The 13,930-nt window shown below is 41.7% G+C and overlaps 1 long non-coding RNA gene across 1 annotated transcript in view; it reads left to right on the top strand.

Annotated features, from left to right (window-relative positions):
- The window catches only part of LOC132684896 (uncharacterized), a 36,027-nt gene extending 34,992 nt beyond the window's left edge, over positions 1–1,035 (top strand). The window contains exon 6 of the long non-coding RNA XR_013550639.2: positions 733–1,035. This is a non-coding gene — a long non-coding RNA (uncharacterized LOC132684896). The remainder of the gene's footprint in view (positions 1–732) is intronic.
- The last annotated feature ends 12,895 nt before the right edge of the window (positions 1,036–13,930 follow it).

The raw sequence follows: 13,930 nt of genomic DNA, 5'->3' as shown, positions 1-13,930 counted from the left end.
ATACTCTGATGCTAGTCAGAGTCAGACCAGCTTACTCTTTAAAGACACTGTGCATTCCTGACTCCTATATCTCCAAAGTCCTCTCAATGGCTCTGTAGATTTCCAAAGGAAGAGGAGTAATTGACATACTTCCTGAGCTATGCAGTGGGGTCCATTCACCAACTCCTCTGCTTAAGATTGCCTAAGAAAAAAAGCATTTGTGACTAAGGAAGCTCCAGCAAACTCTTAAAAACTTCTTTTATTGCCAATTGTGTTTGCTTCCTTGTGATTCTCTGACAGAAAAATAAATAGAAACGTTATTATCCCCAAAGGACCTGCTCAAATCTTCCCAACTAATGAGGTAATGAATTCTCTGCACTATGATATAAAGACCAAAGGAAGAAAGTTCTTTGCAGGAAGATGTAAAGGGAGTTGGTGGGACATGACTACATTCTGAAATGGTGAAAGCTGAACACAAGTGCTGCAGGATAAACGGAGTTGAAATAAAAAAAAATCTGAGATTACTACACACCTTTGGTTGTTCTTTTATATATCTGCTGGTGAGAGAATGACATGCCTCTCATTGGGAAAGTATTCCTGCTACAGTTTCAGTGTATTTCTGCGCATGGTATCAGTAGTGTGCATCTGAGTATGCTTGAATTGTGGACTTTATTTTGGGCTGTGGTTATGTATTTCATTTCATTTCATTTCATTTCATTTCATTTCATTTCATTTCATTTCATTTCATTTCAGAGACAGTGTGCACACAAGCTGGGGAGAGGGGTAAAGGGAGAGAGAATTCCCACCACCCTGGGATCATGACCTGAGTGGAAATCGAGTTGGACACTCAACTGACTGAGCCATCCAGGTGCCCCTGGGTCTTCATAGCTGTGGAAAACCTTGTCTTAAGAAGAAAGAGGAATTTGAAACATGAACTGGGACATATAGCAAACATATAGCCTGGAGGTGTCTTTATGGTTCATGACTACTTGAATACATGAAGAAAGGCACCACACCCATGTCTATAATGGAATGGCCCCTTTACAGAACAAGAATCAAGAGTACAGTGTCTGTAATCAGACTCCCTGAGTTCAAAATCTTGCTCTTCTCACAAGTTGTGTCTTTGGAAGTGTCTCATCTGTCTCTGTCTTACTTTTTTCTATGTGAAACGGAGAATATGGTAATACCTACTTTGGAGCTACTCTGAGGATTAAATGAGATACGTATCCAAAACACAAAGAGCACTGTTTGGTCCATCATGGATACTCCCTATATGTGTTGTTGCCCCTGCTGTTGAGATCGATCCAGGGGAAGATAGCTCACCTAAGGCAGCCCACTTGAAGTCTATGTACTTAGAACTGTAAACCAGAAACAGAAATCAAGTCATGAACTCCGAGTCACATTCATGGTAGCTTGAGAAAATGTCCCTAAACTGTTCCTGAGTTTTCTGGTCTTTCCAGTCTTGCTTGTTCATCCCCAATTTTCTGTGACATGACACAATATATGTTCAATAAAAGGACTCAGTGTGCCTCTAAAAAGGAAAGCGTAGCCAGAAGAGTGCAGGATGTCTACAAAATGCTGGACACTGACGTCCTAGCTGGTAACTGGAGAAAAGATGATGCAATGAAGACAAAATAAAATGCATCCAGATTCAGAAATACTAGGACACATTCGTGGGGCTTTTACTCCCGTGTATCAAGGCATCTTTCAGTTCTTCTAACAGACACCACTCTGCCATTTCTCAGTGCCTTTGCGCATGCTGTTCTTTCTTCTGCTAATCCCATTCTCTCACCCCTCCCCATCCTTAAGATCTCAGCCTGGGTGTTATTTCCTACGGAAAGACTCTGAACCACTGTGGTAGGTCAGTTTCAACCCTGGACCACCATGCTAATTGGACTCTTGCAAAACTATCCTGTACTACAGTCTGTGCACTTAATAGAGTTTATAATTTTAGATTTGCAAGATGTTCAGTTGATGCTGACTATCCCACCACCTTGCAAGCTGCTGAGAACAGAAAACATCTGACCTGCTCATTGCTGTATTCCCAGCACTGGGCACAGAGCCTGAAACAAAGCCAAGGCACAAAAGAGGTTTGTTGAATGAATAAATGAGTGAACAAATAAATGGGCAGCGCAAAACTTTTCCACAACTATTCTAGTTTCCAGGAAGATTGTGTTGTTCCCTCATTCATACTCCCAGAGTACTTTGCAGATACACTGATTATTCTTGCTACATTATGTTCTAGTTAGCAGCTCCCAAACAAAGTTGTGAGCTCTTGGATGGCAGGGTTTATAACTAAGTTCTTCCTATGGCCACTGTGCCTAGCACATGACAGGTACTCGATTCAGATTTGTTAAAATGAAAGAAAACTTAATTCCCTCACACAATGCCAAACAACCAGCAGTCAATCCATGGCTTGTTCCATAAGAAAAAAAATTGGCTGTTTTCCTGAACTTCATTCTTGATTTAGTCAAGGTGATCTATTTGTTGTAACCTTAGAGTGGACTTACACCAGCTTTTAAACACTTCAAAGAATCCTTAAGTCTATCAGTTCCTTGAGCCCCAGCCAGAATCCTGTGAGCTAGCCAGGCAGGTATTATGATGCCCATTTCACATTAAGGAGAATGAGCATTAGCACAGTTACAGTTGCCTAAAATCAACACTTAGGAAAGCGTAAGCTAGGATGCCATCCAGTTCTCCAGACTACTTCTGAGTTAAGAACTCTTACTCCAAAATCAGGATCTCCAATACTGTGGTTATTGATTTTTAGGGAGGAATATCTCCTAATTTCTTTGAAGACGCAGAATTATTAAGTGCCCGTATGCAAAGGGGATGAGCCCAGATAAAGATGACAGAGATGTCTCTGGAAGGGAATAAAGTAGTACGCAACCTGAGGGTGGAGGGTTTGACGAGGAAGCCTTTATGGGGGTGCAACAGCTGAGAAGGGCAGTAAAGGAGATATGGCCATCTCATGATGCAATCCTGCCAGCCTCAGAAGGAGGAAGTGGGGGCCCACAATGGAGATGAGGGATCTTGATCATAGCTGTGGCTCAAAGATCATCCAGGCAGCTAAGGCATTAAGATTGCACTCAATCAGCATTTTCCCAATCTATTTCCTCAAGGACATGCTTTATATTATAATGCATTGTTGATGGGATACCATTAAGCCTCACGAGATACAATTCATGCTTAGATCAAAGTAGACATCAAAAAATGATCGTGCAAATGAAGTGCTGCACAGAATTATGGAAATTATCTGTGATTTATGTGCAAATTTAGAATTTTATGATTAAACAAAAAAAATGACAAATTGAAGAAATCATATGCTTTTACTTTATTTAAAACACAAAGAACAGCATCTCACAAACACATGCTGAAATTATAAATCAAGAGACATGGCAAAGACTACTGATCACCCAACAGATGACGTACATCACCCGGGTGGTTCTTGCAATTGGCCTGAGCCTCAGGAGCTGATGGAAATTTGGCCCCTCCCCCCTCAGGGAATTACACTCAGCTTCTTTGCTTTGCTTCACCTTTCCTTCATAGCATAAATGGCAGATTATCACAGAGGAAGAATAGGTTTATTTATTTATTTTTTTTTAAAATATATTTTTTTTTTCAACGTTTTTTTTTTATTTTTTTTATTTTTTTATTTTTGGGACAGAGAGAGACAGAGCATGAACGGGGGAGGGGCAGAGAGAGAGGGAGACACAGAATCGGAAACAGGCTCCAGGCTCCGAGCCATCAGCCCAGAGCCTGATGCGGGGCTCGAACTCACGGACCGCGAGATCGTGACCTGGCTGAAGTCGGACGCTTAACCGACTGCGCCACCCAGGCGCCCCTAGGTTTATTTTTTTAAGGTTATTCTTAGAAATTCATTTTGAGAACATTTTTCTTAGAAGTAAACTTTGAAAATAAAATAAAATAAAATTAGAATGTATGTATGTGTGTTTGTACATACACCGACACATCCAGACACTAACATCTCTTATGTTTGGGGAATTCACTCTTGTTTTGGGAATTCTGAGAAGCCTAGAAAACCCTTTCTGTCAATCATTTGCATCTATGTTATATTCTAATTCCAATCTTCACAGTAGATATTGACGTGCTGGTGAGTGACCACTGGACGCACTCACTTGGTCCGCCTCCATGGAGAATGGACAGTGAGAAGCTTCAAGCTAGGAGTGCCCTGTCCTGACACAGCAGGGGCCTGACAAAGGCCTTTAACAGGGGTGGCCCTTGCATCAGACAGGAAGCAGATGGCCTATTCCAAAGGATTTTATTGAACTCAGCTTTTTAAAGGGATTGTGTCCAACAAGGGAGAGTGAGTCTCTCAGATACTGGAAACCATGGGAGGCTTGAAGAGGAAGGGACTGAGTTTCCAGCCCAGTGAAAACTGGATCCATAGAAGCAGTGCTCAACAAGAGTTGTTGTCAAAGGAACACAGTCACTATGACACTTCAGCCAGGCTGCAGCAGGAACAGGAATAAATACTCCAGCCTCTCTAGGATTCCCAGGTAAAATACAGGATGCACAGTTAAATATGAATTGCAGTGGGGTGCCTGGGTGGCTCAGTCGGTTGAGCGGCCGACTTCAGCTCAGGTCACGATCTCGTGGTCCGGGAGTTCGAGCCCTGCGTCAGGCTCTGGGCTGATGGCTCAGAGCCTGGAGCCTGCTTCCAATTCTGTGTCTCCCTCTCTCTCTGCCCCTCCCCCGTTCATGCTCTGTCTCTCTCTGTCTCAAAAATAAATAAAACGTTAAAAAAAAAATTTAATATGAATTGCAGATAAACAACAATGGTTTTGTAGCAGAAGTATGTCCCAAATACTTCACGGTTACCTACAACTTAAATTTTACTAGGACCCTGTATTACCCCCCCCCCCAGCTTTATTGAAATAGAATTGACAAATAAAATTACATATATTTAGAGCATAAAGTGTGATGATTTGAGATATATATATCTCAAATTGATATATGTATAGCTATAAATATTTAATATGTAATATATATAAATGATTACCATAATCAGGTTAGTTAACACATCTATTATTTCACATAGTTTCTGTGTGTGTGTGTGTGTGTGTGTGTGTGTGTGTGTGTGTGGTGAGAATGCTTAAGATCTACTTTCTTAGCAAATTTCAAGTATGTAATACGTTATTATGAACTATAGTCACCATCGTGTAGCCAATATCCTCATAACTTATTCATATAGTATGATCTAGCAATCCCACTTCTGGGTATATACCCAAAGGAAAGAAAGTCAGTTTCTCAAAGAGATGTCTCTCAAAGAGATATGCACTCCCATGTTTACTGCAGCATTATTCACAATAGTTAAGATGTGGAAACAAACCAAGTGTCTGCTAATAAGTGAGAGGATAAAGAAGATATGGTATATATATATACAGTGGTATACATGTAGAATGGAATGTTTCTCCATCGAGAAAGAATGAGAAAGAAGGAAACCCTGCCATTTGCCACAACATGGATGAAACTGGAGGAAGTTATATTAAGTGGCATAAGCCAGACAGAGAAAGATAAATACTGTATGATCTCACTGGTATGTGGAATTTAAAAAAAAGAAAAGAGAAATAACATTAATTTTTTAAAAGGAGTTAAACTCATAGAAAGAGAAAGTAGATTGGTAGTTACCAGGGGCTGGGGGTTGGGGGAAATGGGGAGATGCAGGGATCCTGTATTTTTATTTGCAATATCTGGCGACCCTAAACCTCTCACCATACTTTCTCACCCCTAAAATCTAGAACCAGGGGCGCCTGGGTGGCTCAGTCGGTTAAGCGTCCGACTTCGGCTCAGGTCACGATCTCGCGGTCCGAGAGTTCGAGCCCCGCGTCAGGCTCTGGGCAGATGGCTCAGAGCCTGGAGCCTGTTTCCGATTCTGTGTCTCCCTCTCTCTCTGCCCCTCCCCCGTTCATGCTCTGTCTCTCTCTGTCGCAAAAATAAAAAAAAAAAAACGTTAAAAAAAAAAAAATCTAGAACCAGTGCCTTCTATTGTCCATACTCAGCTAGAAGCCAGAGAGCAAGGGAATCCTTGGGGGGCAGTCACCATAAAGTCAGCCTCACCTGGACCACAGTGGGATGCAGAGAAGGTAGACAAGTTCTGGGGGTTGGATGGTAAGTAGAGAATAGCCAGAAATAACCAATGGCTACCTTCTGCCATTCTAAACTCATCCTTTATGGTGGAGTGGGGTTTTCTCTAGACAAACTAAGTATGTGGTTCTTATTTTCTGGCTTTGTGTGCTTGCAAACCATTGGCTTTTAATCTTTTACTCTAAAAAAAATATTCCAGAGAATCTTAATATACAAGACACATGGAACTAAGGTAGCAGCTAAGGTAGCAGCAGAGGTGATAAGCCTGACACTCTGCCTGCCCCCACCAGGTCCTTTAGCTACAGCTATGGAGACTTAAGCCTTACCAAAGCTGGTCTGAGAACCCCTGCTATAAAGCTGCAAAAAAGCAAAAACAGCACTGTCTTTTGCGTAAAAAAGAAATAAGAAATAGGAGGGAGGTAACAACGAGCAGGAGGAAGAAAGTGTGTATAAAAGAGCTATATAGAAGCCAGTAGTGCTCAGTGACCCATCAGAGATGTGGATGATGAGAAAGGATACTAGGATGAGTTGGAAAATGTTTTCACACCAAAGACCAATTCTGGGCATGAGCCGTGGTGAGCTGAAGTTCTGGATGAAAAGCACCTAAGGTCATATCCAAGGTCAGGGGGAATTGGTGGCAGGATAAGTAATGTCTGCTTTGGTTGAGAAGGGAGAGAAGGGGGGGACTATCAGGGTAAACAGTAGTGCCATTAACTGAGACTAAAAGCACAAGGAGGATCAGGTGTAGGATGAGAAAGAAAAGCATGTTATTTCAACTATGCTGAATTACGAAGGGTTACCAGTCACTGGAATTCCTAGTACCTAGTGGGGATTTATAGTATGCTGGAGGAGTCTTTCTGAGTTCTAATAATAACTTAAGGGTTATTTAATATATAGATTGTTTACTCAGTAGACCTCAGGGACTCCCTCAACATATGCACTAGAGAGCATCTTCTGGATTTAAGCATGGAGCTTTAATCAGAAGAGCCCCATTAGGTTTAATGGGATTTACATAGCCGGAAGGCCCGTGGATGCTACAATGGAAAAGCCTCTCAACCTGCTTTTGCATTTGATAATAATTAATAACAAATATGCTCTTGCCCATGGGAGTCAAGCACAGGCACAAACACCTGCTGCAAAGCCAAGTTCCATGCTTTGGATCTTAGTCCCCTGCTATTGCTGGCACCCTAATTCATCAGCGCCTGAGAGCCTGTCTAGCTCAGGACACACACTGGGTGACTTATAATTAAAACAATTGCAATTTCTTTTTTAAATTTAATTCCAAATATAATTTCTCATTTGCTTCACAAGGGTATGGCACGCACAGCAGCCTATCTGTGGGGAAATTAAAGAAAAGCAGGGGGATATGCGCCACACGGTGCTTATATTAAAATAATCATTCATACTTTTCTGGCAACACTTTTTAATAAGTGTCAAATCTTTATTACTTTCCTTGGCATTTGCATCCACATTAATCACGTCAAATTCATATGGTATTTATTTCTAGAGGTTGTAAAAATCAACACAGAGGCTTCCCCAAGCTAATCAATTAGTCCAAATCCACTCCTGGGTTTCTGACTTGGGGAAGTTATACTGGCTCAGGAAGTATGTGAGAAAGCAGACTTATGACGGCCTCAGGGGCAAGGAAGAGATACAGTGGCCACAGGTTTTCTTAATGCCTTGGCCACTGCGATCAGGCCCTTCCTGAGGCCAGCTTTCTGACACATGAAACCCGCACATCACTTTTCCACAGCCACAAAGTGGTGCTGGGCGGGTGGGCTGGAGCTTTTCCAAGCCCTTCTTTTACAGAGTAGGTAAGGTCTAACAGTGGGAGCGATGTAGACTCTTCCTGGTTCTTCTGGGGTCACTCCTATAAATTTTAGAAAGAACACTGCTAATAAAGTGAAGGCTGGAAGGATAAGAGCTGCTGGTGTGGCAGAAAGCATAAGCCTGGCAGAGAAGAGATGAGAATTTGAGTCTCAGCTCTTCTAGAAATGATTTGGTAATTCCCCTCATTCAGTCTGAGTTTTCAAACCCTTAAGATAGGCTCACCTACACGGTGCTGAGGCCCTACCAAATATCAAGCTCATGAGTGACATCATCAAACATCTTCGACCCAGCAGGGGACTCCCAGCATGGAATTTGGAGGATATGGTGGCCTCAACCTTAAGCTTGACTCAAAGAGAAGTGAGAGTCAGGAGCTGAAATTTAACAATGATATCCGTACCTTTAGGGTTGAAACACATAATACTAACACTGTTGATATAGCAGCAGTGAAGAGTCTGGAGTTTCTTTGGGTTTCACTCATTAAAGAAGAAAGAAAAACAACAGGAAACTCAATATATGGGGGCTAAGCTAAGCCTGCATCTTAACTCACCAGTCTGGAGCATCCAGCATCTGCTGTGGAAATTTTATCCATTCTGAGTAGAAAAGATAGAGACTGATTTAATTGACACATTACTACTGTGCTCACATTTATCCTTGAAATCACAGAACAGAAAGAACCTGAGGAATACAACTGATATTTGCAAACCTGTGAAATTAGCACACCTTGTCTTTTCCTCTAGCTTCCTTTTCTGTATCAATTTCTCCATGGGAGTTCCCCCAACTATCTCTTCCAGGGCTCAGTGTTCTGCTCCTTCTTTTTGTCCTCCTATATCATCTGTCTATGGATCTCCTCTCAAGCAGCATCCCTTGCCAGTCATTTGTATCTTGGTGTGAATTTGCATAATCACTTCCTTCTTCTCATGGGGACAAGAAGCAACCTGGATTTTGAGGAAACAGGTACATAGGCAGAGACTTCTAGTTGTCATCCCAAATCCTTTATCTCCCTAGCCTCCTCCACAGCAAGAGAACCCCAATTATCAGCTGAAGGCATGGCTAATGAGAATAAAGATTACATTTTCCAGCCTCCCTTGCTGTTAGATTTGTTATGTAATTACATCCTGTCCAGTGGAATATGATGGAAAGTCTTATGTGTGTATCTTATAGGGCATGTCCCTAAGGGGAGGAGGTATGCCCCTTCGCTGCACCCCCTTTTTTGATCCTGCTTGCTGGAACATGGTCATGGAGGTAACCCATCTCAGACCAGGAGGCAAGGGTAATATCCTGGGGGTGGCAGAGCAAGACGACAGAGGAGCCTGGGTACCTGGAAACGAAATCATCAAACCAGCACTGCCTACTCAGGAATTGTTATGTCATGGAGAAATATTATTTAAGCCACTTAATTTTTTTAACTTTATTACATGTAGCCAAACTTACACTGTAACTAAAACCAAGGGTAAATGATTAGCTGTAGTGGAAATGGCAGTATCCTTTCAAAGCACTTAGGATTAAATTCCAAATCCACCACTGATCACCTGTGTGACCTTGGACAATTTATTTCCCCCTCCCCCCAAAATATATTTGAAATATATTTTTCCCCAGGTCTCTTTCTGCAAAATAAAAGTAAGAATTCCTTGGGGCGCCTGGGTGGCGCAGTCGGTTAAGCGTCCGACTTCAGCCAGGTCACGATCTCGCGGTCCGTGAGTTCGAGCCCCGCGTCGGGCTCTGGGCTGATGGCTCGGAGCCTGGAGCCTGTTTCCGATTCTGTGTCTCTCTCTCTCTGCCCCTCCCCCGTTCATGCTCTGTCTCTCTCTGTCCCAAAAATAAATTAAAAAAAAAAAAAAAAAGAATTCCTATCTCATTTGTAGTAAAGAAATAAATCGAATGCTTATAAAAATGGTTTTGTATACTCTAAGGCACTTGTAGCCCTATAATATTGATCAATGGTAGTCAGGGCTCTTTAGATTATGACAGAAGCCCACTCACACTAACTCAATGAGGGGTTTACTTTAAGGACACAACAGGAGAAAACATAGACATCCAAGAAAGGGCAGTGAAAGGTGGCTTTGTTTTCAGGATAATTGGAACTACAAAAGTCAGAATAGATACTATACTCAAAGTCCCCCAGGAACCATGTGACCTCTCTCTCCCCCTCCCCCATATGTCAGCATCCTCAATACCTCAAAGTTTTGTGACCCTTTGTCTTCAGTACCCACCATCATCTGACTAGACTCAGATGGGTCCTTGAGTCATAATTCAGATTCCCCACTGGGGATCTGATTCATTGATGCTACTGGCTGGGTTTAGGTCAGATGTGCATTTTGATCCAATCACTATGGCCACCAGTGCAAGGTCATGTGCTGTGGAGGGCTAACCTTTCCGGAGGTTGTGATGGACTAACTTCTCTAAAGTGATAACAGGTGCAGCTGTCAGAATCCCTTCTGGAGATCATGATAAAAAGTATGTCAACTACTCCTGGCAGGAGGGAAGGTATAAACAAAAGTTTAACTTTTAAATGAAAAAAGTTCACTTAAAGTATTCTCCAAATACTTCATCTTTCTTATCAATGGAATGGACCTTATAACTTGGTTTCCCATGAACCAATACAGTTGAAAACTCATCTCCTTTCAGTCAACATCCCCTTGCTCAGCCACATCATGATCTGTCTGGACATTCACATTAACATTACACAGTCCTTTATCTTTAATGACTGAATTTGAAGGTTCCTTCCAAATGGGACAATGGTGGCTATAAAGGGCATGGTCTCTTTCCACCCCAGTCTGGTACCCAGAGCCATGGACACATTTTTGTCCTCACAGAGCCTTAAGGTTCCTTATAATTTTCAGCTTTTTAGTGTGACCTGCCTTCTACGTAATTGACCTACACCTTTCCCTTTACAAAAGAAAAAGCAAAGAAAAGCTTATCCAAAGACCTTAATGAAAGCAAGAAAAGACATTCTCCTAAGCTTTACAGTCCTGCCTCACTGCTGGAGGAAACAGCATCTGATACCCAGCCAAGATCTTGTGCTCTCTTTCTGCCTCTGAGCTTTAAGCAGAAAAAAAATACTTTTTAGAAAGTAAATGTGAAAGTGAGCTCATTTATTTCTGATTGAGCCAGATGGAGAGGAAGAGTTAAATATAAAATTTTCTAAGTCCTAGCCTCCTTAATTTCACTTTTATTCCTTCTAATGAGGGAAACATCTTCCAGAGGACTCAGATTCACCTAAGCCAGCTTGCATTCAGTTTTCTGTCACTTATAACAGAAAAAACCTTAACAACAACAACAAAAAAAAAAAATCACAGAAATAATTTTTTGTTGTTGTTCACTTTTCCTTTCCTTTTCAAACAGGTTTATTTAGGGATGATTGCAAACAATAAGCCACATATATTTAAAGTATAAAATTTGATAAGGTTTGATGTATGCATATACCCAGGAAGCCACATACACAATTAAAATAATGAATATATTCACTCAGAAGTTTCTTCCTTTCTCTTCATAATCCCTTCCTCTCATTCCTCCCCCACCTCCACCCGCCTCCAAACCCTTTTTCCTGGCAGCCACTGATTGCTTTCTGTCTTACCCAGCATTTTTTTTTTTTTTTGGAATTTTATAGAAATGTAATCATACAGTATGTACTTTTTTGTCTGGCTTCTCTCACTTAGCATAATTATCTTGAAATTCATCCATATTGAGCATGTATCTATAGTTCATTCATATTAATTACGGAGTAGTACTCCACTACATGTTATACCACAATTTATTTACCTGTTAGCCTGTTGATAGACATTTGGATTGTTTCCAGTTTGAGGCTATCACAAATAAAGCTGCTATGAGCATTCAGATCCACGTTTTTAGATGGACAGATTCTTTTATTACTCTTGGGTTAAATATCTAGAAGCAGAATGACTGGGTTCTGTGGCGCAGGATTAATCTTTTGAAAAATTGCAATGTTGTTTGCCTAAGTGGTTGCACCATTTTAATTCCCATCAGCTGTGTATGAGTGTATCTGTTCCTCCGCATCCTCACCGAGATCTGATGTGCTCAGTGTTCTCAATTTTGGACAATCTAATACACAGGGAGTGCTATTATGATGTAGTTGCCATTTATATCTCCTTAATGACTAAAGATACTGCGATTCTTTTTACATGCTTATTTTCCAACCTCTTATCCTCCAAGGTAAAGTGTCAGTTCAAATTTTTTGCCTGTTTTTAAAGTGAGTTAGCTACTTTCTGAGATCCGACTCTTCTAGAATTCTTTATACCTAGCCAGATATCAGTTCTTCATCAAATATGGGATTTGCAAATAGTTTCTCCATGTCAACAGTAATGTGTCACAGAGCAGAAGTTCCTAACTGTGATAAAGTCCAAATTATCTTTTTTTTTCTTTTATAAATTACTCTTTTGGTAGTTTATATAGGACAACTTTACCTAGCCCAACATCACAAGGAATTTCTCCTGGATTTTCCTATTTTTCTTTCTTTTTTAGACTTTGAAAGAAATGATCAAATGAGGACTCGTTATCAGGTCTTTTTTTTAAACATTATTTATTTTTGAGACAGAGAGAGACAGAGCATGAACGGGGGAGGGTCAGAGAGAGAGGGAGACACAGAATCCGAAACAGGCTCCAGGCTTTGAGCTGTCAGCACAGAGCCCAACGCAGGGCTTGAACTCACGGACCGTGAGATCATGACCTGAGCCAAAGTTGGCCGCTTAACCAACTGAGCCACCCAGGCGCCGCTCTTTATCAGGTCTTTAGGCCACTTCCACACTTGTGACATGCAGTGAGCTGAATCAGTCAGGAAAAACCCAAGTGGCCTTTTCTCTGATGAGTTTCCGTCTGCACCATTTTATCATGGTGGGGACAGCTTTTCTGAAAGTCCAAGTGGCACCAAACAGGCAGAAAAGGGGAGAATTAGCTCTGATCAAGAAGTGTTCCTGGCACGTACATTTCAAACTGAGATGTCAACAGTTCATCCCTCAGAGACCAGCTCTTCACTGCAGCCAGTTGAAAGAACAGGGTGGAAGCTTGGAGCAGAATTCATTTAAAATGCCACACAGGTTTTCGAAATAATGCCTCATCAGCTTTCTTAGGCAACAGTCACCTCATAATTTTCCCGGCTCTCCTTTTTTTGACATGAGATGGTTGATTTTCCTGGGCTTACCCTTAGTTCCAACCTGTTAGAAGGAGGGGAAGGAGAGCTCTGAGCAAGTATCCCACTCAGGCTCTGGACCACCTGCACCAAAACCACTGGGAAAAATGCAAACCTTGGCACAACCTCCCCGCCCAGAGTTACACAAAATTTTTGAGGGTCGCACGTCAAGGTCAAATTTACCAGGTGACTCTCAATCAACGTGGTTAAGATGAGTCCTCAGGTACTTGAAAATGTGCTGGGATTCTCTCTTGAGGCAGCTTCTAAAAAGTTCTCAGGGTGAACCATTGGTTCTCAACCCTCCGTTGTGATAGAATCACCTGGAGAGCTTAAAAAATGCAGATGCTTGGGCCCCATCCCTGAGGTTCTGCAGCAATCTTCTGTGCTAAGACCAGCCTTTTTTTTTTTTTTTGCTTTGCTTGCCTCCTTCTTCCTCTCCTTCCCCTTCCCCTCCCCATCCACCTTCTTCTTCCCCTTCTTCTCCTTCTCCTTCTTCTTCCCTCTCTCTCCAATCTCTCCTTCTCCCTTCTTTTTGTAAGCTCCCAAGATAATTCATTATAATATAGAGCCAAGGATGAGAACCACTTGGTCACGGAGCAGGGGCAATAATATCCCAGCTATGGGGCTTGGCAGGCAATTGAAATGAAGGAATCGGGCTAGCTGGGGGCTTTACTGAAGCAAAACCTCAGCTCCATCCAAAGGTGGGTACTGCTACTCAACTAGTCAAATCTTGCCATTTGGGAACAAAATCCATATTTGCCAATCACTCTGATATTTCAAGAAAAGTTAGAAATAATTTGTTGAATATGAAATATCCTGATTTTTAAATGTCTGAAAATGACACAAAATGAGTAAATCACTATGCACAGA

The sequence above is a fragment of the Panthera onca genome, chromosome D2 (genome assembly GCF_046562875.1).
Source record: "Panthera onca isolate mPanOnc1 chromosome D2, mPanOnc1 haplotype 2, whole genome shotgun sequence".
Lineage (NCBI taxonomy): Eukaryota > Metazoa > Chordata > Mammalia > Carnivora > Felidae > Panthera > Panthera onca.
This window is presented reverse-complemented; position numbering and strand designations above follow the sequence as displayed.